Source organism: Leptinotarsa decemlineata, unplaced genomic scaffold (assembly GCF_025532065.1).
Source record: "Leptinotarsa decemlineata unplaced genomic scaffold, Ldec_3_MD MMD2_tig00078422_RagTag_RagTag, whole genome shotgun sequence".
NCBI lineage: Eukaryota > Metazoa > Arthropoda > Insecta > Coleoptera > Chrysomelidae > Leptinotarsa > Leptinotarsa decemlineata.
This window is the reverse complement of record NW_027412747.1, coordinates 7468602-7495987: the sequence shown is the minus strand read 5'-3', so window position 1 is coordinate 7495987 and position 27386 is coordinate 7468602. Positions and strand designations below refer to the sequence as shown.

The 27386-nt window shown below is 34.4% G+C and overlaps 1 protein-coding gene across 6 annotated transcripts in view; it reads left to right on the top strand.

The window, feature by feature from the left end:
* Window positions 1-27386, top strand: part of nolo (ADAMTS-like no long nerve cord) — an 875808-nt gene that overhangs the window by 133259 nt on the left and 715163 nt on the right. Inside the window, exon 2 of one of the 6 annotated variants that reach the window (XM_074186239.1) lies at window positions 15824-15888. The exons of the other annotated variants lie outside the window; for them this stretch is intronic. The gene's annotated coding sequence lies outside the window, so the exon portion shown is untranslated. The remainder of the gene's footprint in view (window positions 1-15823; window positions 15889-27386) is intronic. 6 annotated transcript variants of the gene reach the window in all.

Genomic DNA, 27386 nt, shown 5'->3' with positions numbered 1-27386 from the left:
ATTTCTTGAAACTTTTTTCAAATATTTTTGCTGTGTTATACACGAATATAAATACAAAACTGAGTGATGTGTAGGTACTTTTGTTATTACGTTTTTCCGATTGACATTCAACGTGAATTTCACTAAAAATTTTCTCATGCCTTGGCATCAAAAAATACTTTTTCCCCGATCAAAAAATACTCTGATAAATGAAGTAAGAACCAAAATAACTGGTAGTATATTTTTGTGAAAGATATAATTGAAGGCAGATACTTCTAAAAAGAACGATATAATTCACAATTCCAATATAATTCCAACCATCAATAATTGATAATTGAATAAAACAGGCCGATAGTTGATGAAAAATCTATATCAAAACTAATAAATACAGTTTATTTTCATTGTAAAGGGTTTTACTAAAACTGCGACACATGTTTCAATATACAATAGCTTCCCCAAGCGTAAACTAGTAGTTCACGCTTGAGGAAGTTATTGTATAGCGAAACACGTGTCGCGGTTTTTTTGAAATCCTTTATAGTGAAAATCATACATTAAACTTCATTAATTAGTATTAATATTTGAATCGAAACATAGAAAATAACGAACATAACACAAAACATAAAAAATGTATTGACTAGATGGAAATCTATAATATTAATTATTGGTTGGTTAAGGCTTTAATGATTGTTGTGGATATTTATAGTGATATGCGAACAACTTTTTAATATTACTCCACTGGCCCGATAATCCCTTTTGCCCTTTATATAATCATTGTATAATCATTTTCCCCCATATCATCAATTTAATTTTTTTTCCATTTGGTATAGCTCATCACTTCTACATGATCCCGAAGTGCTAAAAGTTGAAGCAACATGAAATAAAAAAAATGTTAATTGTTAATACCTTTGTAGATAGGTATATAATATATCAGTGTATTACTGGTAAAACTGCAATTGTGGAAAATAGGGAGAATTGATAGAAACTGAGAAGGTATTCTGTTCATTAGATACCCACAATAATTTTGAAGGGTACAATGTAAACGAGGAACGTTTTGTGATAAAAAAATAAGCAACCCTTTATTAAATGAACTAAATAATCTTGCTTTTTACTTCACCATCAATCATCTTTTTTTATACATAAATTTCAGAAGTCTGAGATCTTCAAGCAACTCACAAAAAATGTTCCACGTAAAATGGTGCGTAGACGATTCTTTTTATTAAACATTTTTATGTCGAATATAATTTTTCAAAACTGTTGATTTTGTAGAGTGGGAATTCGAAAGAAGGCCAATTTCGGCCCAAATACTTCTTATAAGTGATTATTACTGAATTATCATTTGTTGTAAGTATGCTCTAGGGAGTCTAGGGTATATTGTTCATCAACCTCCAACCACAAATTAGTTGTTTCTTCTTGGGCAAATGTTGACTATCTCACTTATATTTTATAGATTAATGATGATATTGACAAGGAGGCGTCAATTTATTTGAGATATGTCGGAATAAAATCACTATTTAGTAATAATTTTGAAGGTATTCATTGAATAACAGCATCAAATCATGTATGATTTAGTATTAAAAAAGGTACTCTTCAATGCTGTTGGAGCAGATATAATTATAGAGTAGGCGACAGGGATCTGGAATCAATCAATTTCAGGGCTTCCTACACTTTCATGAATATCTATAAGAATTTGTCACCTGTCAGTCATTATGGAATCTTGTTTTTATATAACCATAGTCAAGAATCCAGAGAGAAGCATACCTTTAGAAAAATGAACGAGTCTAGTAGCTTTGTTCAAGAGGACAACTGTCTTGATGGAAATTGAACTGAATGGCTGACATTTTCAATTGGAAATTGAGAAACAACTAAATTATGGAAAAATGAAAATATAATACGTCTCTGAACCTTAGACGAAGGAATTATAAAAGGAAGATGATATTGAAAATCAATAATGTTTCACATTATGATGGAATTGTTGATTTCTCAAATGAAAGGATATTATTGCACTTTAGGATCACTATTCGGAAAGTTGAGTAGGGTACAAAAATGAAACAATAATTTGGTTGTTATCAGGTAATGAGATTCAATACCATCCTATTCTGTAAGTTTTTTCAAGTTTGAAAGTGAATTCAAAACAACAGTATTCAATGCATAATATTAAACTGCAAAACGGCTCATTATCAGATTCTTTCGGGAAGATAATATTGATAATTGATATGGTTTCTGCGGTATAATTAAATCGGTCTAATTTCGCAATCAGGTATCAGAATTCAATAAGTTCAAGAGGATATGGAACTTTTCACAAAATGATATTCAACCTCATCCTCTTCTGAAAGTTTTTTAAAATTCGAAAGTGGATTCAAAGCGACAGTATTGCAGAATATCAAAGTGAAAAAACGACTCATTATAAGACTCCTTTAGGAAGTAGATATTGATAATTGATAATGGGTGGTGGTTTCACTTCTTCATGCGGATTTTTTCATGAGAATTTTCATTATTCGAAAGCCAATCATGAAGAAAATTTGAAAGATAAAATAATAAATCCAGCAGAAGTGTTTTGAAGCAGTGATAGTTTCACCACATTTATAAAGAAATAATGAATGATACAAAATCAAATTAGTAATCATCACAAATGAAGGTCTGATTTTATTTATTCGTGTTCATAGAAGAGGACATATGACTACCTATCTACTTACAAGATATTCTGGTGAAATTCGTAACGCACATGCCACTAAGTGTCTACAGTATCCTGTGTAATGTACGCTGTAGGTTTCTTTGTACAAAGATACATTGCATAAAGATTGTACCTAATGCAAGGGGTTGATGTGTAATATGATAGTTCAAATTGAGTTAGTTGTATGTTTATATTCAATTAGTTGTCAACCTTGACAAGACGGTTGTTAGAATAATGATCATGTGTGAATGAGTTGTAATTTTAATGAATAACCCCCACTGCTGAAAGTTGGGTTCATTTGAAAATCACATGTTAGAATATGGTATCAGGTTTGTGCTTATTGGTGAACATACGTATAAAGCATATTACGTTCCTAGATAACACAGGTCTGCGACCAAAAAACTGCATAGGATTTTTTACATTTTCTTACAGATTTTGACCTCCCAAAAACAGAAAAAATATTCGAATTATTATATCACATAAGTTTTTATGTATATTGCAGTATCTATGTTCATTGGTAATAAACCTGTATGATTTTTATTTGATAATGGAAAAAAACAACCTGAGCTGTTGGTGAGACAGGGAATGTTTTAACATATTGAGACAAGTCAAATGACTTTTACACAATTATATGCAAACTAAAATTTAAGCACATAATTTTTAAAGAAAAATAGCGGTAATCATTTCTTCTTTGATTTGATTTCTCATTTTTTATTCTCTGCTACAATCTTTTCCCGTTATTTTGGCGCAAAATAAGTTCTAGCATATTAAGTTGCATTTATACCTTCAATTGACGCCTAGTGTATATCGCTTGAAACAAAGAAAACTCTCAGTAGACATACTGATATTCAAGTGAACAGTGCTCTTGTCTGTTAATCATGGCTACAAGGGGTTGTGTTATTTCTCCAAACAGTTTTTGTTATATCTGTGGTGAATTCGCTATTAAAAGTCAACAGAGAAATATAAGTGATTTTGTAAGGAAAGTTTATTTTGCCTACTTCAAATTAAAAATTGGTGATCAAGATAAACCATGGGCCCCGCAAAAGGTGTGTAGAAGATGCGAAGATCTGACTGCTAATTCTGCTCAGTTGACGTAAAGGGTTTCAATTCAAAAAATTAAAGAAACATAAGTTATCCTAATCTTGACTCAGCCATACCTCCAGTGCCCCATAGCTCCGAGATATCTATCCCGCAGCCACCTTCCTGTTTGGATGAATACCCTAGTGAGTTGGAGGACGAAGCTACATTGCCTCCTCCGGGTGAATCAAGCTCAGATTTATCTTTTGACGATGATGAAAGGCCTCAACTATTTTGTCAAGGTGAGCTCAATGATTTAGTAAGCGATTTATGTCTTTCCTTAAAAAATAAAAACCTTTTATCACCTGGAACTTCTTTCTACTGGTACAGACACCAAGAAAAAGAATTTACCCAGTTTTTCTCAAAAGAAGGAAATTTAGTTTTCTACAATAAAGTGGAAGAAATCATACATCGCTTTGATATAAAGTATGACTCATCTGAATGGCGCCTATTCATTGACTCATCTAAGACTAGCCTTGAAGCAGTATTATTGCACAATGTAAATAAATTTGCCTCGATTCCGATTGGACATTCTGTGCATATGAACGAAGATTATAACGATTTGGCTATTATCCTGGAAAAAATCAAGTATCAAGACCATCAATGGATAATTTGTGGGGACTTCAAAATACTGACAATGCTTTTGGGTCAGCAGGCAGGTTATACCAAATATCCATGCTTCTTATGCTTGTGGGATAGCAGAACCAGAGAACAGCACTGGAAAAAAAGTGATTGGCCATCTCGAGAAACTTTAAAACCTGGAGAGAAAAATGTTATAAACACTACCTTGGTACCACCAGAAAAGGTTTTGTTGCCCCCTCTCCATATCAAATTGGGGTTGATGAAACAATTTGTGAAATCGCTGAAAATGAATGGAGACTGTTTCAAAAATGTATGTACAAAATTCCCGAAGCTATCGGAGGCAAAGTTGGAAGAGGGAGTTTTCACCGGCCCCGACATAAGAAAACTCTTAACGGACCCTTCATTTGTGAAAACTATGAATGAGAAGGAAAAAGAAGCTTGGGTATCGTTCAAGGACGTAGTACGAAAGTTTTTGGGAAATACTAAGGATCCTAACTATAAAACCATTGTGCAACGGATGCTAGCAGCATATGAAGCTCAAGGCTGTAAGATGAGCTTGAAGGTCCATTTTTTACACTCTCACATAGACTATTTTTCTGAAAACCTGGGAGCTTACAGTGAAGAGCAGGGGAGCGATTTCACCAGAATGTCCGTGATATTGAGAGAAGGTACCAAGGGCGATGGGATGTCACTATGCTTGCTGACTACTGTTGGCTGCTTAAGCGAGAAACTGAAGATGGAAATCGGAAAAGGACTCGTCAAAGAATCAAGGAAAAGAAGAAGAGGTTTCATAAAGAACATTAATGAGTATATGTATCAAAATAATATTTCGTTTGCTTTAAAAAAATCTTTATTGTTTGAAAATTTTGAATAAAGGAGTGTTTTAACCAATTTTTTGTGTTTGAATTTGCAAAAAATCCTTATGTGATAGAAAAAAACGGCCATCACTTTTGAAATCAGCGCACTTTAAAACATATAATTCAGTAAAAATATCTCATGCAGCTGACAAAAAATATCAAGTGTGTTATACAGAAAAAGCCAAATTTTTGACAGTTTTCTGTCTGAGCTACGGAAAGCAGTAAAAACAACTTAACCTGATAGAATAATTCGAGACAGGATAGTCATGGAAATCCTGAACAAGAGCACACAAGAAAGGTTGCTCAGGGAATCTCAGTTAACCCTAACGAAAGCAATAGAGCTGCGTGAAGCTACAGAAATCAGTTACCCACAACAAAGTTTTGCAGAGTGCGATTCAACTGAATGCTGTTCAGAACAAAGGAAAAAACAAAGCTGGGTTCAGTCAAAATATCGCAATATACAAATACTGTAGGTACAAATACTCTAATGGAAAACTGTCGATGAAACCAATCCATGAAGTAAAACAAGAGTCCGAAGGCAGGGACACAGAAGGTGAAGACTGACTCAAAGTCATTGAAGCTGATTGGATCAATGCGAGAAAACATAGCAGAGAATGCAGATGTCAACTGGAGACAGTCATTTTAGGAGAAAAAGGTATACAAGTCGAGTTCAAGTTGAACACTGGACTAGAATGAAGTGTTTCGCCATCATATGTGTAAATGCGTTCCAGAAAGTGAATTGAAACCTACAAAAGTCACACTTTGTATTGTATGGATGCAGGGTCAATAACCGTCAGGCAATGTTTGAATTTATAATAATAGATTGTCCTGATGAGGCTACCATAATTGGGTTTAACTGGATGTTTAGTTTTGAAGTCAGTTAGGCGTTTGGCTAGTATTAGTCAGGGACCTAATGTAGTTCTAAGTAGTCTTAATGGAATTGTATTCAAAAACACTTCATTGTGAGATTTTCACGAAACTATTTTACAGAAACGCAACACGTGTTTCGCCATACAATGGTTTCTTCGGGCGTGTCTTTACTAACTAATTCACTACAAACTTAATTAAAAATCAGGTTCTTGAAATGCAGGTACTTCAAATTGTAGAATAAGATTTATTAAGGATTGAATATGTAGAATTAGTTAGTGAAGGCAGGCCCGTAGATCTGGAGTGTTGCGTTTTTGTAAAATAGTTTCATGAAAATCTCACAATAAAGTGTTTTTTGAATACGTCAGTTATGGATTTTTATCAAGTATGAGCCAATTCCATCATATATCTTAATGAAGTTGTGAAATCGTACTCGTTCAAAGCGAAGGTTGCTTCATCTACCCACGAGAATCTGAAATTTTCTTTCCTTTCTGCTGAAACCTAATGGAAAACCTCAATCGGATATCGAAATTATGTTCTCTCAATATAGGTATAAATCAGATTATTCGTAAATTTATTCTTCAATGGAATTTCACTAACAGTTTTCGTTTTATAACAAGTTTTTCGTGATATTTGCGATACTGGTTTGTCCACAATCCTTTGACAGACATTGGTTTGCTTGTATGTTGATTTTTCCTACTAAATATTTTTTTAAATGTACCTGTTTCGGAAGAATCAATCTGTTAAAAAAATAAATCAGTTAAAATCTGATTTTCCGTTAACCCCGCTCCCCTACGAACGACAACTCTTAAAAGTTGAAACTATTGCGAGCTAGGGACTAACGAGGTTTAACCTTTCAACGTGTGATTTCTATATAATTGAGTTTTTGATTACGTACTTTCATATAAAAGACATCATAGGGTAATTTGATGTACCGATGAAGTTATTGAGCAGCGAAACACATCTTCAATGGACTTTATAGTGTGGAAATTGGCTAACTATTATCACGGATAGTGTTATCAATTTCCATGAAGTAACGGGCCATTATATTCATAACTGTATCAAAAATCAAAATTGTTTTATTAAAAAAAACATGCAACAATTCAGATTTTTCAGTACTTGTAGTAAATTTTTCATATTGTCATTTGAATTATTTTCCAAATTAGGTTCCAAACAATCAAAATTGACATAAAAACTAATCCCCATTACATGTAGGTTAAGAAGAAGTAGATACGAACTGAATATATTGATTTTTTTCCAAATGAATTAATAAAAAGAAATATTTAAAATTGATGGAATTTGATGTATGGTCATATAGTTTTATAAAAAACTTCTTTTTATGACATCTTTTTGAATTCTTTGAAAACATTTTTGAATTATTTTCGAAAGTAACGTCATTTTTGACAGATATTGACTAACAGCTGGCAACAAGTGTTTGTGTTACTTTCAATTCAATTCGAAGTCAAACCAACCCCAAAATCTAATTTTATGTAAGTCTATTCACTAAAAAAATCTCATATGTTGCCAACTTCAACACTGACAATATATGTACGTTTTTGAATACAAATCATGTGAGATTTGCATTTTCCGACAAACATTTTTGACCAACATTTTGTGCCTATTAATGAGTTAATAATTTATCGTAACAGTAATTTGAAAAATAACATGTCTGTTGACAAATTTCGCTTTGAGCTGGTAGCAGAAAATATTGTTCATAAATGTATTTTAGAAATCAAAACAAGGGGCATAGGTTCAGATGAAATTAATATGGATATGCTACTTATTTGCTGTTTTATAATACTACCATATCTCATTTATATAATTAATTCATGTTTGCAAAATAATATACTACCTGGAATGTGCAAGATTTCTGAATTACTGGCTCCAATTACTAATCCAAATACTCTTAACGATCTTTTTTGAACTTCATCGGGTTCTTCGAACCTGCTATAAATTTAATTGAAAGCTATTTTAAAGATCGTCCAGTGAATTTATTGAATTTGGAGTGCTCCAGCAATATCTATCATTCAACCCTAATGACGTTGCTACTGCTAATCAAAAATTTAATGAAGATCTAGCTCGTCTTATTGCAGCATCTGAAGCTCATAACCTCAAAATAAATTCCAACTTGTTTTTGGTACTAATCGTAGTTTGGTGGAAAGATATATTAATATTGTTATTGGTGATACAGTAAATATGCCCCACGAACGTGGCAAAAAGTTGAGGTATCGAAATGGACGTGAATTTGAGGTTTACAAAACATGTCACAAAATGTGTTCAGAGAAGTTACATGAGTTTGAAAATGCTTTATCATCATCGTCATTTATTATCAATAAGTTTGAAAATAAAATTAACAAATGCCCTTGTGATGAGTCATTTTGCATATTTGAAAATTGTTTCTTCTGGCTGTTACTCCTTGCTGTACTTCTCGATGGCTCGCCCCTTATAATATGAATTGGATACATTTCCTCAAATTTTTGGATTTTTCCATATGTTTATTTTTATAGTATCACATTACAAAAGTACAAACATTCAATCAACCATGCATCAGTTAACCGTCAATCCACCAGCCATCACCAGCATAGCATCCTCGGTGTTGAAATTCCGATGGTCTGTGTTTGTCAGATAGTTAGCGGCGATGATTCCAACTAGGAAACCCTTAAAAGCAAACTAATTATATCAGGTCAGAGTGTACCTTCGGTCCGAGATCTTATCCTAATTTATTTATTGGCTATGTGCACCGAACCACCTATTTAATCTATGCATCACTAATGGCGTCTCCTATAGGGTAATCGAAAGGGCTGATAGAAAATCGTTAGAGCCCTCTACGAGGGCTACGATTGCAATAATCAACCCATCGTTCAATGTATTCCGTTTACATTCGTACCGAACGGTACGAATGAAATTGTAATTTCATTGCCTATAAAGTTCCAACCGCCAAATTACAAATTATACTGTATATATATATTTACAGAGTCACCATGTAAGTTCTCAAAATATGAGATATTTTCAAATAATAGACCTACTCATATGAAATTATTCAAATCATACCAAATGGAGTTTGACACTCGCTTTGGATTTGTGGAGTCGAGCCACAAATATTTATATTTCATTACACCTGCTACTCGTCGTAAGTTATACAATGTGACACACTTAAGATGAAGACACCCCTGTATTTTTGTCATTTTGAGAGCTAGGACTCATTGGCCGCACTTTTCGCAATACTTAGTCCGAGTGACAGCCTCAAACCAATCAGCCTACTATGATCCCTCTAAAACGGCAAATTTTCGATATTTTGCTTCGTGTTGGAGATACCGAAATACGTTATTTGAAAAAGTTGCTTGGAAATCGATTTTGATCTACATACCAAATTTCAACCCAAAATTGGAAATGAAATGAATAATAATAATAATAAATTGATGAATGTAGCCGTTACTACGTGGTAGGAAATCATAATGAAAATAGAAATGACAATTTCTCTTCTTTAACCACTTTTATTTGTAACTAACGCTACTGCAGTTTCATCCTATACGGACATTTTCAAACTTATACAATACGTTATTGTATAAGTATTGTATACGTTTATTGTATAAGTTTGAAAATGTCCGTATAGGACGAAACTGCAGTAACGTTAGTTACATATAAAAGTAGTTAAAAACCATAGAAATCCCATTTCTCTTTTCATAATAATAATAATAATAATAATAATTATGTTTATCCACTAAGAAAAAAGTAAAAAATAGTGTATATGGTTGATGTCATACAAGTAGATAAGATAACTCCAAATATGAATATCTAATTTGATGATATACGCATACGTACACTCACATACACACATATATGAACAATTACAAGAAACAAGAGTATATATTCAGCAAATAAACATTAAAAAACCCACAGCAATAGCAGAAGCTGTTTGTACGTGGCGAAACACAATTTGACTTAACACTTCCTTCGTATCAGAACACTAAAATGAAAAAGGATTCTAAAATAAGTACATATAAAATATTTAACATTCACAAAATAATATTTGTGTTACATGGAAATATAAGTTTACTGTGATGTATAAAAAAAAGGTAAGTATTTCCATTTTTGCGATGACAGCCATTAAAATGGTGTATAAGATAAAAATCATTAGAATAGATCACGTGAAAAATAAATATATACATATTAAAATCAGGCGATAAAAAGGATTTGGGTTGTATAATGGCATGTAATGTGTACTTAATTATTTTGGTTGAATATTCTTCCAATGTTTTTACGATGAATAGTAGTAATACAATTTTCGAGTGCTTTTTTCATGTGCTTGGTAGATTCACGATTTGGTATATCTTCTGGTAAGGAATTGAACACCTTTGAGCCCAAAAATTGATGAGATCTCTGTCATATTGTTTTAAATGCAAATGTGTCTTGTAATATATGTATGGTTGGGTCTGGTGAATTTTGTCTTTTCTTCACATATATATTGATGCAACGCAAGGGTTTTGAAAAATAGTTAAATATATTTATATTAATTTTTATTCCTTCATTATAATGATTTTATTATTTTCATAGCTATTTATTCAGAACCAATAATTGAAAATCCGACTTGAATATAAAAATTACAGAAAAATTTCTAAATTAGAAATTTGCGTTGGATTTTGGTTTGTAGGGTTAACCGATTTTCAAGCAACTTTTTTGGTGTTATTACCGCCAAGCAAAATATGGAGAATTTGTTCTTGTCGCAGTAACGCAGTAGCCTGGGTTGAAGGCTGTCACTCGGGCTAAGTAGGTATTACGAAAAGTGCGGCCCATGAAGGTCCATGCCTGTACCGAAAATCAAATCTTTGTTTTCAGAAATGACTGAAATACAGGGGTGTCTTCATCTCAAGTATGTCACACTGTATATTCACTGAATAGGTTTTATATGACAGTTTCGACAGGACAATTGGAAAATCTGTTGAAAAAAATCTGTATCATGAGATTCGAGTTCAAAAAAAATATCATCGAATATCTTTTTCAATTCATTGATATTTTATGAAACACTGCGATGATTGAAACTACCTGTCCGTACTACGAACACTTCGGAAATCACAATTTTTCAATTTCATGATGATTCAAGTTGAAATGGTTGTGCCTGAGCAACACTAGTGTTTCTGCCATTTCTGATCCTGTTATCTGTCGTCTCTTCATATTTTCACAATATTTATTTTTTCACATCAAGGGGCCAAGTTTCACCTTTACCACAGAAACAAGTTATTATAACTACACCCCTTCGTCTTTTCATCCGTATTCTCAGGTTTTGTCCGTAAATAAAATATTTGGTGAAAAATTATTATTGTGTGCTATCGTATGAATCAACCACGTGCAAAACATTAATCTTGGGTGAATATCCCGAAGAGGTAGAGCTTGGACCCGTTTTATGTGATATGTGTATAAGAGGTTCCTTTCCGGAACTTTTCATACGGTTTTTGGACTGACTTTCGGCTGCAGTGCAATCTTCCTGATACTATTTGAATAATCTTCTTCTATCGCATCAAGTATAGCTTCTTCTAGTTCAGGTTTTGTTACAGTTTCTGATCTGCCACCACCTGCATTTTTATTGAAACTTACAGTTGATCTCGCATACCAGGACAGATATCTCAATATCTATTGAGATATCTGTCCTGGTAAATTCTCCGTGTTTCTTCTATATGTCCATCTGCTATTGGAGAATATTGGATATACTAGATATATTGAGGATATTTATGATATTTCATAAATACCTTTTTTTTCTAAACTTCAACCTTGGAATGTTTTTTCTCAAAACGACCCAATGGATCACCTTTCGAAGTTTCGTATCGTAGTTAGAAAACACCCCGTATATCATCTTTGATACGCTGTGAGAATGAGCAGAACATGTAAATTTTGTTTACTGACATTCTTCACTGAAGATTATTTCAATATTCGATGACTCTGATACTGACATATAAATATAGAATAAAGAAAATACTTTCGTCTAGTTTCTACTGTGTTTATTTATTCGTTACGATTGGTTATAAGGCCATTTTACTTGAAAATTGCCTTATAAGCCGAAACCGGTCGTAACGAATAAATAAACACAGTAGAAACTAGACAAAAGTATTTTCTTTATTCTATATTCAACATGAATTTCTACAAAATAAATAAGTCATCAATCTAACGAGGACTGGCATATAACTTTTCATATTTGTTTGTTACACCTGTACTATATTGAATAGAACTTGTCACAGATTTTGAATATATTTTAACGAATTCACAATCGTTTATCAGTGATTGTGTTTTCAAAATACCCCCTCTCCTACTAATGAATATGAAAATTCAGTTCCTCGTCTGGATTTCAATCGAATATTCTTCATTCAAATTTGCCTACATTGTGGAATAATGTAATTCTTGTGCAAAGTTGAATTGAACAGAATTCTGATAATCTGATAATGTCAACCTTCCATTGCAAGAATTCTTTGGCAAAACAATTTTTGTAATCTCTTTCGGTCTGAGAGTTATTTCCCGATTACTCTTATCATTTTCAGCTCCTTTGAAGTTTCGACGTTTCTAATTATTGATGAATCTGCGCCCAATCTGGTAATGGAAGTCATTTATTAGTTATATCTTCAAATGGAGCGTTTTGTCACACCGAACAAAACGTTGTTTCTCATTGCACTGAAAAGATTGAGTAATATTTCAATCAAGAGAAATAAATTGCAGTTGTAGAAAGTTTATCGCTTTCATTCATTCCGAGATGATCATTGAAAACATTTTCAACTTCAAGAAAGAATGAATTCATCCTTTGGATTTCATTTCCCATAACGAAAAAATATTTTTTTCATAAATGTAGTTTTTAATAGTTTTGATAATATAACTCATAAGCATACCGAAAATATGGTTTACTTTTTTCTGGCCAGTGGCGTATTGGGGATTTTTACTTGGAAGGGAAAACTCGAAATGATCGTTTTGTTAATCGACTAGCTTAAAAAAATATAAAATCGGCTATTTGATATTTGCTGGAATGAAATAACTATGATTTTCAGATCGTAACATACAAATTATTCAAATTCTCATTTAGCCATTTCTGTGATTCCTTAGAGCAATTTGCAGCAGCAGGTACTTCAACTTTTAACGAGTTATACTTCAAATCAGAATATACTTCAAATAATCATCGAGATGAAAACTAGTATGTTCCTATACCGTATCCCATATTCCGTCTGACAGAGATCTCATTGTAGAAGTACTTCGTTAATTACCCTTCGCATAACGAAAATAAACTCATTAATATAAAGCACCACGAGATCAGCCTACTTATCTGCGGAGCACGTGTTCAGCTCATAGAGTAATTGGATTTTATGGCCATTCTTATACCGCTGAGAGTTCAGGTAACGAACTTGCAAAATTGGAAAGAACTTTGTCCACTGAGACTCTCATAAATATTTCAGACCTAATTCATTCGGAATGGATACGGAGTAACGTCAGAACTTGTTCGATTTGGGGTGTTATTCATATCAGGGATGGTTTCGTGGTGATTCATTGTCTAAGGTGTTATGTAAATTTTACAAATTTTGAAAATATAATAAAGCTCCACCTATTTCAATTGTTGACTATTTATTTATGTTTATAACAATTTCTAGTGGAGACAAATGAGGGGGTATGGGGAACATCGGTCTCTCACTTTTGGATAGATATATTGAATAACCATTAAATGTTCATTGTGTTTGGCTGGGAGCCATGTGTAAATTTTTTGTACAGAGTTAATTTTATCAATCACCCAGGGTGATTAATGTTTAAGAGGAAATAACCCTTATAAAAAATTCAGGAACTCTATAATATGATGAGATGTAAACATAATGATGAATATGTGTCAAATTCACATTGAAAATTTTTATTCGATTATGTGAAAGAGGGGTTGTGCCACTCAGATGGGAAGAAAAAAATTTCTCACAACTCCTCTGTTACATAATTGAATATCAATTTTTAATGCAAATTCAACAGATATTCATTCAATCAATTCACCGTTATTCGGTGTACCTTTTTTAAATTTATCAACTACCCCAATAAGTTTTTGTTCTCTTCATGGCAAAAAATATTTTCATTATTCTCACAAAATAATAATATTTTTGTGATGGTTATAATTGCAATTACTATTATGATTACAATTATAATTACAGTGCTGAACTCAGGTGGAAGATCTGTCAATTTTGGGAAATTCTTAAGTAATGTTTGTATAGGTTATTCACTCTGTGTAACACTTCTTATAATTAGGATTACATGTTTACATTTCTGACAGGAAAGTTGACAGTTGAGTTGGCAGTTGAGTTGACAGTTGAGTCCTCCATAAAAGTTATTAAAATGGTTTTGAAAATTTCGAGGCAATTTATCTGTTTTCATATAACTCATCCACTTTTTCAACAATGTACATTCTTCTCCATGTGTTCAAATCTTATGAGAGATTTCATTTCATTCCAGTTATGTTTCAAGGGGAGCATAATTGATTTGCTGACTTCACACACACAATCATTCGTGAATATCAATTCTACTTGTTGTAATTTTCATTTCTCATACTGTTACGTGAGTGGGTCTATTCGATCCTCTATCGCAATCCGCAAGGGTTTATTGTGGCTCACACCTATTTACACTCGACCAAATGAACCCAACTTCTTAACGAAGCCGATTAGTTTGTATGGTGAGTGCTCTTTCACGTCAGATGGTGAAAGTACGGCTCTGCCGAACTCTGAAAACTTGATTCGGTACCCAGCGGGGCAGGCACAAAGTATGTGCTCTGCTGTTTCATCATTTTCTAAATGGAGGCGATACACACTGTCTTCCAACAGTCCGAGTCTTTGCATATGATGATTCAAATGACAGTGACCTGTCATTTGAATCATCATGTTAGACATCGTAATTCATTCCTACTGTAGTCAACCAACTGTTTAGCATCAAGATTCGAAGGGTGAATAAACGCCTTGGAGTGTGCCAATCCTGAAAGATTCTGCCAGCACTCCATAAATCTTCTTGCCATTCAGCTGTTCAATATTTGTTTGGCAAAGCCTAAAGCGATGTCAATGACAGGTTCTCGTCCGATGAAACTGCTTGCAGCACCCTCCTTTGCAAGGGAGTCTGTTACGTCTTCCTATCGAGGAGAGTCATTTTTGGCAATTTGCTACCAATTTAGACGTTGCTCGGTAGGAGCCAAAAACTTCCAACGCCGCTTGACTGTCTAAGAATATTTTCATTGACTTGCATGATGTTGAATTCTTCCAGTCTCTCCGTACACAATTTAAGAGCGTGATTTCCCGCTTGAAATACAGTCACGTAGGTTCCTAGGCAGGTAGATATCTCTGTTCTGGGTCTGAGATTGAAAACATCTGCACCGGAACTGGAAGGTATTTTTGATCCATCTGTGAACCAACAACTATCTGCTCATAATATTTCCTTCTCCCGGAGGATCCAGTCCTCTCTACTCGGGAACAGTACTTTATAAGGCAGTTCGTAGTTGACAGTTGTTGACAGTTGACAGGGATAAAGTCAGAGGTCATTTCCAGAATGTTGTGACTTCCAGTGTCAACTAACAGTCTGTAGCACTCTGCATTAAATTATACTGTAGAGCTCCTGAAGAATATCTAATTGAAGTCTCGAAAGCTTGAACAGAAAAAAATTGAGATTTTCCTTGACTTCGAATGCAATACCTGATCCAACCTGTTTCTCCCTTCTTATGCGACAGTAAAGGCGACTGACTTCTCTTTTATATTTTCCTAAGAAAGTTTTCAGAAATATTTTACTAAAGATGATTGCTTTTTTTCAGGTGAGACGACTATTTGTTTCAATTTGGTCAAGAATAGAAGATATTTCCAATGGAAAATAATACAGGTAAATAATTTTTGATTTTTTGTAGGAAAAACCGGAAAAATATTTCATAACGATAATAGGCATTTTTTTTTTAAATTCACCAAGTTTTTCAGAAAATTATTTCATAACGAAAATGGGCATTTTTTTCTAAAAATTTTGCAAGTTTTCTGTTGTTAAGGATCAGTAATGGAAACAGAGTCTGTTGCCAAATATGAAGCAATTACGCCTTTTGATAGGAGGGAAACTTTCAAGTTTGATTTACAGGTTCATAATCACCCACCACCTTGCAAACACACGCATCACTATCATTAACAAAAGGAAGTTTACACGCCACATCTTTCTGTTTGTCTATCTGTCTGAACTGGATGAACTCAAAAACTTAAGAACGGATTAACAGCAATGAACGGAGTGTTTCAAGAGAAATGTTTATGTATATAATTGATAAATATTTCGTGTGAATTGGTTGACATTGGACAACGTTATCCGTGCGACGTCGTGGTGGCGGTGCTACTTGTGTAAAGCCAGGAAACTTCCATCGGAAAGGCTACCACATCCCATTGAGATAAGACGGAACAATTCTCTACATCTTCTTCGTTTTTATAGGTCTTCATAAGAGTCCGCAATAATATATGTCTATCTTTTGAGGATAGCTCCATTTTGTCACATGTAATGCGGGGTCACATATAATGGATACAATAATAATCTTCATCAAATAAAATATGTGTTACTTTGAAAATTTCACGCACATCATAATTGCACTTCACACTATAAAACTCAAATTATTATTTCGATTGATCGCGAAATCGAAACCAAAGCATGATAAAGTAAATGCAAGTTCCCGCAATGTATGACTGATGCGACTTGTGTGATCAAGAAAAGTTGCAATTGCGTTGTTTTTGTTATAAGTAGATCAATAATTGGGAGATTGAACTTGGACCTCTCCCTAGGTGAAATATTTAGACGAAAACTCTTGATTCTTGATGAAGTAAAGAGATACAACGTACTTACGTATTCCATTCACAGAGGCGCAAAGCACATACCAATATTTACGTTCGGAAACGATTTCATCTATCAACATTCGAACAAAGTTGTGGTTTCCATGCATCTTGGTGTTGTTAAAGATAAATAGGTACCTATTCATCTAGAAATTGATATTGACATACTGATGAAGAAGCAGTAAGTGATTAACTTCCATTTTCTATATCGAAAATTGAGGAGATAATTATGTCCAACGTATCATGATTTCGAAAATTTTTAGCGAGATACAAAAACGTTATTATTTTGAACTGTTCCTTTTTCATTCAATTATCTCAGTGAATAATCTTTCAAACAATAAAAACATAACAACGTATCATGAAATTCATCAATCTATTTGATATTTTGCACTTCCATTTTATGAATAACAATTCACGAATTTGTGGAAACACATAAGTTCTGACTTACTGACCGAAATTTGAAACTAAACCTAAAAAATTAAAAACTATGCACGTGTCGTCACACAACAATGTTTCAAATATTCAACTTGTTTGAAAACGAAATATATCGTACCATAGATATTCGAAGGAAATCGTCAGTCAATAGAGCTAGTTAGAAATTGAAGTGCAAAGCGATTATCATGAACCCATAACCACCCAAACGCTATTTCCTAAGTGAATTATCTAAAACGAATTTGACAATTAGATCAGTGGTGTCGTTTGTTCGCGAATAACATTGAAAAGTAACTGTTCCTGATAACGCATAATTTATATCGTTTGGTGTCCAAAACTCACCAATATTCCACCAATTGAAACAACTGAGCTGGTTAAGCGATTCTTAATTCTGTGGTTGAACAGAAAATTTTAGACCTACTTACCATTTGTCTGTCTTGAAATAATTTTCAACTCAATAAAACGTTTTATTCATGTAGTGAAGGGCTAAAAGTGGGAAACTTGATTGAAATTTCTAAATATAATCTTGAAAATGAAATTCATAATGTACAGGTAGGCAAGTTTGTTGAATTTGTTGTTTCCGTTTAACAATCAATTGAATCACCATTGAAAGGGAGATAAATACTTCAAAGAACTTTCTAGACGTAACTATCACTAAAAATAATAGTAAGTATGATTTTGCAGTGTTCCACAAACCATCTCATACGGACAATCTCATACATAATTTGTCGATACATTCCTATCTATATGAAGCAATAACTTTCAATAGTATGCTTCACAGACTATTGAGTGTTCCACGGTTAGAAAGTAATTATCGGGAAAAACTGAATTGTATCAAGCAAATCGCTGACAATAACGATTACAAGGTAGATATTGTTGAATCCATTCTTTCCATAAAACTGCAGAAACAATCCATTTGTTGGGTCTATCCCACTATAATATACATTGGTGAACCCACCAATAACAAGGCCCGTTTTTTTGAAAACGACAGACTTGGACGTGACTTACCTGACAAATAATAAATCGAGAAAATTAATTGAAATCAATATAGACAAATCTTCAGTGTCCAATAGATCAGGAGTATATAAGATGACTTGTGATTCTTGCACAAAACTCACTCTACTGAGCTACAGGCATTGAGACTGGTCAAAACCATCATCGCGAAGCTGAATCAAAATCGCAAAGTTCATATCGTTTTACTAGACATCTCGAAAGTATGCGATCGTGTATGGCACGAAGGCCTTCTGCATAAACTAGTCGCGTTCGACCTGCCTCGGGGCCTGATCCGGTTAGAGTAGAGGGCTCTCTGTCTGACGACTGAGAGATCCTCGCTGGAGTGCCACAGAGGGCTGTGCTGTCTCCCACGCTGTACTCTCTTTACACCAGTGACCTTCCGAGGTCTGTGGGTGTGAAGATATCCCTCTATGCCGATGACGCGGCTCTCCTCTAGTCTTCCATGGGTCCTCGAGCGCTGGTATCTCGAATGAAAGTTCCGCACAAGACTCAGACGATAATCATGGAAAAAACGATATTTTCTCCGGCTAGGAAAGTGAGGATCTCTGGAAGGGAGATTGATTGGCAAGCGCGGGTGAAGTACCTTGGTCTTCTAATAGACCGTAGGCTCACTTGAAACCCGCACATCATAACCGTGAAGGCAAAGATCGAGAGTCAGATCCAAAGTCTGTACCCTCTGATTAATAGACGATCCAAACTGAGCCTGAAGAACAAAATTACGATCTATAAAACGATGTTCAAACCTGTCATCATGTATGCTCCAGGCGTCTGGGGACAAGCGGCTTCGTCTAATATCTCCATTCTGGAGATATTGCAAAACAAGTTGATACGGATGATTGTGAATGCTCCGTGGTTCGTACGGAACCAAGCCATTCGCCGAGATTTGCAGCTGCCTTCCATTCAGCAGTCCATTCAATCGAGGAATCGGCAAGTCTTTGATTGCGCAGAAACCCACGATAATCCGTCAGTTAGGAAAGCTATAGATTATGCTGTAGACGATCCCTACCGATACAGAAGTCACAGACACTCTGTAGAATGAGGCCCTCATGTCCCCTGTTAACAGATGAACAATCTTTTCATCCATAACACCCCAGACAGGCAGGGGTTTCACCGTGAAGGGTGGTACTGATTGTCTGAGGACATTGATGCTGCCATTTCATGATCAGTTATGGCCCATTTATCCTTCTGATAGCGTCAGTCGTAAAGGTAAAGGAGCCAGACTCCAATCTATTTGAAATTGAGATGAAATTTTATATTGACCAAACGGTGAGAATATTTTCCCAAATAATGAAAGAACTTTGGAGTGGTTTATTGATTGTGAAGACCAATTCCCAATTTGCAGATCACATTTTGTCAGAGGGGCATTAGTGCAACCACAACTATGAAGTATTACATTTGGAAGAGAAAGGTTTGAAATCGGTCCTTTTGGGGTGCTTAGAAATTAATAGATTTGAGAATTCTAATTATTTACCGAATGAACAAATATGATTGAGTCTTCAAAAAAAGTTTTTGGCTTTCTATTACTGCATCTTGATACAAAAAATGTGTGAATCTTCCAAAGAAAGGGAGGAGGCAATCAATTCTTAAATTTTCTTTCACAAAAATAAGTCACTCCTAAAAATATCTATAACCTTTTCAATATAAACATAATTGAATCATTATTCTCCTCTGAATGTTTTCTATTGCGGACATTTGTAGTTAGTTTATCACTAACTACCAATTAAATTTTCAATCAGCTTGAATTGAATTTTTCTTCTCCTCTGAATCTGTTTTTTAATGTAGAAATCAATAGCTAGTTTATCACATGTTCATTCAAATTTTCAATCAGTTTTTTTTCCTGAACTCAGGTACAATTTTTATTCAATCCGTAGTCTTGTGATCAATACAGTTATTAAATATAATTGTTATTGTTTTGATGTTTGAAAATCTCTATTATTTTTACCTAAATTCAGGTGAAATTATAATTCAGTATCTGGATAGGAGGTCACATGATTGAAATTGTTAGTATATGAAGCACAGATTAGGAAAAATTCAGTTAGTATAGTACCGTTTTGTCTCTAGTTTTTTGATCGAAAGCAAGAAAGCGGTACATGTGCTCAGTTGGAATGGGCACATGAATGAAATTCAATTTGAAAGTTCCTGAAAAACTACTCTCAAAATATCGTGATGATTTTACTATTAGTTAAAATTAACAATTTCAAAATATGATTTTATAAAATTCACTTTTAAATTAATATCTATAATTTACCTCAAAAGATTCATTCTAATGGGTGCTTTCTCTAAAATTTCACTACTATATGTTCGCTGTCTGAAGCCAGGCACAGAGAAGACCCTTTGAAAATTTCATCTTTGACAAATAGAATCGGTATCAGTTTAAAGTTCAGGCAATGCTACTAGCTGTTTCATTAGTCCCTTCAGATATCAAACCGATTCTAAGTATGACTAAAAAAACATCTCTGTCTGTCCCTCAGTTCTCACTCTATGTTAATCTCTATGAAAAACAGCTCTATGACTGAACAAAACAAGAAGAGCACTAGTCATCCGTTTGTGAACCTAATAATGACAAGAATGAAAATGATCATGATTACTTTAAATGGGGGTCAGCAGACTGCAGACTCTTCAGAGAAATACCAGATCTGTGAAAATGAAAAATATAAATTTTGAATAGTTGGTATGTGAAGAACTGCTATAGATTTGATTTTTTCTCAATGAGCCAAATCAAATAATTGATGAGTTCCAGAACTTCATGCATTTTCGTGTATATCAAAAACTCATTTAAACATATTCGTGTTCTAAGTCTGAAATTCCACCCAACAAGTCTTATGAACCCTTTCGTTCGTATCTCACAAAAATCCCAACCCCCAACCGGGCAACACCTATCTCCGTCACTCAAGAAATTAATGAACATCTCCCAGACGATCAATTCCACGTCCTTTGACACCCTCCAACAGATAACTCTAACGAATGTTTCGGAATTTCACGAAACTTTCTCACGCATCACGTCGATAGCCAATCGATTTATCCCTAATTAACACGAGCGGACAAGAGAACCGATCACAATTAAGAAATCCATCTACCGACCATGATGTCTTTTATTTCACTGCCATAACAATAATAGGCTCTCAACCCCGTTGTAAACGGATCCGGGTCTATTACTCTGATATGTTAATTACAATTTTCTGTTTGATAAAGTGCTACCCATTCGGGACGGGCCATATCGATAAATTTCGACAGTGTGTTTGGAAAGTCGTAAAATTTGTTCGTAGAGACGGGAATTTGTAGGCCGATTGGAAAAGTGGTCCGTTTTTCTCGAAATTAGTTATCTGAGAAAGATAACTAACTATTGCTGCTACAATATGGGTAGTGAACAAATTTAATTTCTTGAGGTTTTTTTAACCTACAATTCGGAATTTTCCAGTTACTGCTTTTGATCGCCGATTCTGTACATTTTATCATACTGGTCGATTTAATTCATTATAACATTAAATTCAACAGTTCGAAAATAACTTTTCAAAACGCTCAAAGGTGCAAAATCGTTTCGTCCTTTTCATAAAAGAGGATGTATGCATCTCCACTCACAAGCGATTTTGGTGAAATTGGTGACACGTTTGAATCATCGTATTCATACCACGTGCCAGTAAAGGGATGTCTGCAGAATGCTTTATAATTTCTACACAATAAACAATAAGTACAAGTCCCAAAAAAAATGTCCGCTGTAAGTAAATCCACTGTGATTCGAAAGTGCATAGAGAGTATAACGACTAGGAGTCGCATTGTCTCCTGCATGATTGTTCATATCTAATTCATCTGGAGGAAATTCGATGGCAATATTCAACTTGGCTTCGAATCTTTCTGTTAGAGAGAATCTATTAAACTGAATGACTAAAATATAGGGCAACTTATGGATTGATAGAGACTTTGTGCATTTTCCCAACACTGTAACTGTATCTACGCAGGTGAAGTCCCAAACCAGAGGTATCCCAAATTTCCAAAGATAGACTCATTCTGTCTGGATGCTTTCCATCATCTCAACTAACACCAAGGGGTTCAAGAACTGTAGGAACCTCTGCGGTGGCTAGAGCTCTATTTATAAGATCATTAATGGAATGATGTCTTGAAAATCTGCCAGAACTAAATTTACAACTTAGGCCATGGTAAGCATTTTCCTCTACAGTGGATCCACAATTGCATCTGTGACAAAAATTGAAGAACTTAACCTACATGAATTAAGCTACCAAAATTCAGTCAATTCGATTTCTTCAAAATATTCCATACATAATCTAGACCTAAAAAAATTCTACATACCTGAAAAAACTAAAAAACTCTCAGTGTCGAATAGAATTCAAGATTATTATAGTATTATCTGAGTTGTTGTCTGAGAAAAGTCTTCTTAGACTCATAAGTGAATCCACGAAAAATGTTCACAAAACTGACAAAAAAGTAAGTAAGTAAGTACTCGACAGGGATTGAAGTGAATTATTATTGGGCAACTTGCAAACAAATTTACTGAATATTCACCTGCAAACAGAGGCGGAGATACTTATAACAATCACCTAACTTTGATCGCTGTCTTGTTACCAAGTAATAATTATCGTTGATGGGAATTGAACCCACACTCAAGTCCAACGTACAGAAAGCAGATCACAAATTGGTGTAACATAAAACTAATTGAGGCTTTTTGGCCATCACTTCTCCATATTCATACTTGATAAACTTCCAAAAGAAGAGAGAAAGCAGTAAAGTTCAGAAGAAACTCTGTCGTATCCAGATACAAACTGGATACAACAGATACAACAAGCCCTTCGGAAGTAACTACATTGGATTACACAAAAAACACTTTAGGAACAACTACTTCCATACGAACATTGGATTCGTTTTTTTCATCGTTGACCAAACCTTCGTTATGGCATTGAATCAGATATCATTCATAGGAACGCTACAAAATCTTCTATTTCTTCTTCTTCTATACTTATGAATGCGAAAGTCACTTACTTGATACTCACTCATTCATCTCTGTTTCTACGTAATGGTAAGTACTAGGAAGCTGAAATTTGGTACTTCTCAGGTCTTAAATGCGCACTGAGAAAGCATTTTTGAATAATACAACTGGGGATCCCCTGTGGGGGTGAAAGGAGCGCGTTTTCATATGGAAATTGCTTTTTATCATTTTTTCTCCGTACTGCCATATTTTTGTGGGCTGAAATTTTGTATGTGGGTTCTTTTTATATTGTAGATATTACGCTCCCTCACTGGGGATTAAAAGGGCGCGTTTGCATATGAAAATCACCTTTTCATTACTATTTCTCAGTGCCGCTATATTTTCTGACGCTGATTTTTCTCATGTAGACGTTTTATGTTGTAAATGTGTTATGAGAAAGGATCTTCAAATATTCTTTCTGGGACGCAGCCACGGAAGAATAAGGCGCGTTCATGAAATAGAGTTAGATGTGCAATATGGAAGGATTTTTAAATATTCCAACTGAGGCGCAAGCCGCAGGGAAAAAAGGCGCATTCATAAAACAAAATTATCTTTTCAACACTGTTTTTCCTTGCCCTTGAATTTTCGGTGGGTGAATGAGCATTGCACTCGTGCGGAGCTGGGGTGGATGCTAGTATACTATATGGAAGAGTTACGATATACAATTCCACTCACATGGCCGACATGGATGAGACAAGTGTCTCATCCGCATCTTTCTGGATAATATTTCAAGATGAAGCACTCATTCCATTCATAACATAACAACTTCATGTCACGAAAGAGATGAATCCGCTCCTGTCACGATAACGGGACATAAAAACATTCTTACGCACATTCAATTCAATCCCAGCTATAGAAATCTAGTTTGAATTGATATTTCCAGGTGAGATGAATTTTTGGGATGAATGGAGAAATAAATGCCGAAAAGTATCTTTCCCAAAAACTAATCCCTCCTGAAAATATATTCCTTTCAATTTGAGTTCTTTTTTCTTTTTTAAGATCAAAACACAAGTACTACAGTGACTCTGCGAAAGTAGCGATTCTCATTGGATTTGAATCGATGGAGATTGAATTCATTAGGATAAACGTTCTCAGGAAGTGTATTCAACATAAATGCAGTTCTCCAGATGAAACAGTTCTTAAACAGTGAAGTTCAAGGTGTACTTAGTTGAACCTCAAATCGGTGGGCAGCAACAGTCCGTCTCGTATTTCTGATATGTGTCGCTCTTGGTGGAATCAAATGTACCCAGTCACTTAAATACCTCCCGTGAAACTCTCTATAATAGACAGATAGATCTCTAACCTTTCTTCGATGTTCCAGGCTATCAAAGTTGCACGATGGCTCTTTTCGGGATGGACTCCAGCTACTTCAGGGTATTGTTGGGGGCATACATATATGAAAACAATACTCCAAAGAAGGTCTGATCTGAGCTTTTTAAAGCATCAAAAGTTGCTGAGGTGTGTACAGTTTTCTGGTTCGGAACAGTGTTCCACGATTTTGAGAAGCAGCCTATGCAATTCCATCTACATAATTGTGCCAAGACATATTGGTGTTCATTTCAACCCCCAACAAATTTATCGAGTTTTATGGAAAAACCGATGTCTGGATTTTTGTGGCATCAAATTGAACCTGATTACTCTCACCCCAATTCGAAATCACTTCTAGATTCTCATTGAGATATGCAAGATGTGCCTCCGTAGGCGATGTCCTGGAATCCAAATGGAATGACGAGGTAAGTGTGCTGTCGTCAACAGAGAAATATACTGTATTCTTGGTTTTTTCCAATAAATCTTTGATATACAATAAAAAGAAGGTTGGATAAAATGTGGATCCCTGGGGAATACCAGCGGTGATGGTGAAAGTATTCCAGAGATATTCATCGACGCCCACTTAAAGAGAACGTTCTATCAGAAAGCTGAAGAGCCATACACAAAAATGATCAGACAAGCCATAGCATCGAAGTTTGACCACCAAATCCTTAATGCCACACACGGTCAGAAGCCTTAAAAATATCAAGCGCAATAGCTCTTGGTTCTCCATGTTTCTCGATTGCATTATTCCAAATATCGGTGACCTTCGATAGAAGGACTACTTACAACGGACATTACACAGCATATTGCAGACACCCATATAGTGGCACATGGCATGAATACAACGATTCACACGTGTTCCCAATTTCGCCAAAATCACTTGTGAGCAATGAGGCATATGTCCTCTTTTATGAACAGGAGGGAACGAAGCAGCACCTTTATATTTTTTTTGTCTTGTTTCCTTTTTTTCATAATCTTAGTCCTTTGAATTGATTTGTATTTCTAGTTGTGTCACAATTAAACATAAAAATTTTATTGATAACAAAAAAAAAATCAAATTGGCTAATGAGCATTTTTCATTTATATGAAAATTGATTTAACTATTTGATTTGAAAAACTTGTTGGTATTTCTATTGGTTGGACATTTTTTGGTTGAGTGAAAACTGAAGGTGGGTATTATTAGAGTCTTCATGGTTAATGAATAATCAACTGCATTTTCTGTAGTCAACTGAATAACAAATAAACAATGAGTGGTATAATTGAATCAATCGAATAAACAAAGTTACCTGCCATCTCTATCTATCTGTCTGAATGCGATAAACTCAAAAACTACCGAAAAAATTTTCATACAGAATGTTTGAAGATAATGATCAATGTGTATAATTCATCAACGTTTTCATGAAATAAGATGGTGCTAGTCGTACGAAACTAGGGCAGTTCGCTGGCCAATATTAATGTCAACAATATAACATTCTCAATATGCATTGATGTGTATGGGGATTACTATGGAGAAACATGAAGATAAATAAAATTGGAAACTGAAGGTTTAACACCTGGAACGTTCAATATATAAGTGCCGACAACGACGTGTTATTATTGAACTTTAAAATGTACAAAAGACTCTCTCAATAAAAACCACAAGAGCAATAAGCCTCATGTAACATGTCATTGAAGGCTTTGAACAATACAACATATTGTGATGCGACGCAACTTGGAGAAATTGCAATTCGTTTCTGTTTTCTTTGTACGAATGTCAAGATGATATCAAAGCGAGAAATCGTTATACAATGTGATGATTTTGAAAACACAGTACCATCACTATATAATCATAAACAAATTATAAATATAGATGACTATGCTCCAAATTAGCTTGTCTGGTGTGAAAGGAAAACATAATTATATCTCAATTGAAACATTTCATTTCATAAAAATTCCACTCTATGAAAATAATCATTTCAATCAGGATGAGTCACAAAAAATTAAAGAAAAATCTTCTATCACACTTATATGATCAAGAATTACAAATAGTTGCAATAGTTTTTCTTTCTATTTCTGAAAACATGAAAATTAGATTTATTATCGTTTAGACATCGTTATCGTTATCGTTTAGACATCGAACATTATTTCACGGATTTCTACCTATAAATTATTCCCACTTACTTTCGTTACACTTTTTTTAATTTTCTCTTTGAATGAACCAAAATAAGTTTTTCGATTCATTCTGAATCTAGTTTCCTACGAATTCATCACAATCGCGTTTGTGAATGTTCAACCTGATAATTTTTGTTTCTGATTGCCAAAATGATTACGTACATTTTTGTGACAGAATTGAACAACGATGAAGATGAAATCATTGACTTTTCAAATCAGGTATTGAGTTAATACATAATAGATTTCATGCTTGCTCTCATATTCAACCTCTTCACATACCAGTAGCCGTGGAAAACTTTTTGATTGCTCACCTCAATACGTTGTGAGTGGACCTGAATTTCTTTCCAAATGGTCAACATTTTCGAATTTCTTTCATATGTATGCCTTCAGTATTACCCTCAGAAACAATTCAATATTTTGGGATCAAGAGACCTATCAGGCTAAGGCAACTCCAAATACATCAAAATTACCCATTCACAACTCTTTTCAAAGTTCATCGGATTTTTTTTGGACTGTGATATATTGAGTAAGTGGGTATCTTCAGTGGCATGGTTGAAGTACTCTTCTTGACGTGTCAGCTGAAAGTTTCAGTTGAGTACTTCAACTATGCCACTGAAGATGACTGCCGCAGTTGCAGG